This window comes from Acanthochromis polyacanthus, chromosome 8, assembly GCF_021347895.1.
Source record: "Acanthochromis polyacanthus isolate Apoly-LR-REF ecotype Palm Island chromosome 8, KAUST_Apoly_ChrSc, whole genome shotgun sequence".
Taxonomy (NCBI): Eukaryota; Metazoa; Chordata; class Actinopteri; family Pomacentridae; genus Acanthochromis; species Acanthochromis polyacanthus.
In genome coordinates, this window is record NC_067120.1 from 31,466,864 (window position 1) to 31,467,099 (window position 236).

Below are 236 nucleotides of genomic sequence, written 5' to 3' on the forward strand. Positions count from 1 at the left end.
CAAGCGCAAACCATTTTCAAACTTTTTTGAAAGTATAGAAACTATCAATTGCATTTCATATCATTGTTTTTTTCTTGAAATTAGTTTTACTTCTAATTTAGGTACTAGAATGCAACACAAGTCATGATGAGAGGCTTTGCCTGTATTGTTTATATGATTACTATCATTATAGTTCATATCGCTTTTCACTAACTCTAAGATAATGTCAGTCCCCCCCACAAGCAAGAGAGCTACCA